Genomic DNA, 1,045 nt, shown 5'->3' on the forward strand with positions numbered 1-1,045 from the left:
TTCTATTTTCTTTTTCTACACAGTGTAACTCCTACTCGCTTAAATATCATGCACCAAAAACAATAAGGTTTACTTGCATTCACTGTTCAATTCCTATTTTGAAAATAAGAAAAAAATTAAAAAAAATTGCAATACAATATGATACTAAATACGTTACAATATTCTATATTACAATAAAATGTAAAAAATAAAAAATCAATATGCTTTGAAAAAAATGCCATGAGATCACAATACATCACAATCTAGAGTGATGCAGTAAAACACAACATTATAAACATGAGTACATTCAATGCTACACAACAGTAACAAACAGCACATCATCGTGTGCCTAGCTTTTTCTTTTGGGATGCTAGTTTTACACTTGGTACTGTCACAAGACAAAAAGTTATGTTTTATGCAAAATAACACACTCATGAGAAAACAACAAAACGTCTCTATTTGTCTAAAGTGGAGACAATATAGGATATCTAGAGGGGAGGGGTGGTGCTGAGGTTAGAGAAGGTGAGCTTGTAATTGGGGAGTTGCAGTTTTGAATCCCCAGCCCAGTACAGATAATTTGGGTGGAAAAGGTGACTCATCCACATCTGCCTCCCCCCTAATTCCCCTCACTGTGGGCTCTTAAGCAAGGCCTCAAGGGTCCTCAACCCTCCAGCTGCTCTCCAGGCGCCTTAGATGGCAGCCGTCTGCTCCACATGTGGACTCACATGTGTGATTGAGAAAAATGCAAATGATATTCCCATTGGGGATTTTTTTTTTCTTGGTACAACAAACAGACTCAGAACAATGAAATGACTAAAATATTCTCGTTTTGTCTGACAAACCAGATACAGTTATTCTTAAATAAAAATGTATCGGTAAGATTGTTCTACATCTGTATCATCTGGAGAAAGGTTTTATTTTATTCACTAAACTGTGATACTGCATCACTATTTTTTTTCATGCCTTTCTTTGATATTTTAAAGGCTGTTTTAGTCACAAAGTCATGGGCGGACTTATGAAGACCTGTTATTATCATCTTAGCATCTCTTTGGGAATGACTTTTTGT

At 35.8% G+C, this 1,045-nt stretch overlaps 1 protein-coding gene across 1 annotated transcript in view; it reads left to right on the forward strand.

The window, feature by feature from the left end:
- The window catches only part of dpp6a (dipeptidyl-peptidase 6a), a 273,957-nt gene that overhangs the window by 564 nt on the left and 272,348 nt on the right, over positions 1-1,045 (forward strand). The window lies entirely within an intron of this gene.

The sequence above is a fragment of the Nematolebias whitei genome, chromosome 20, assembly GCF_014905685.2.
Source record: "Nematolebias whitei isolate Nwh7 chromosome 20, NemWhi1, whole genome shotgun sequence".
NCBI lineage: Eukaryota > Metazoa > Chordata > Actinopteri > Cyprinodontiformes > Rivulidae > Nematolebias > Nematolebias whitei.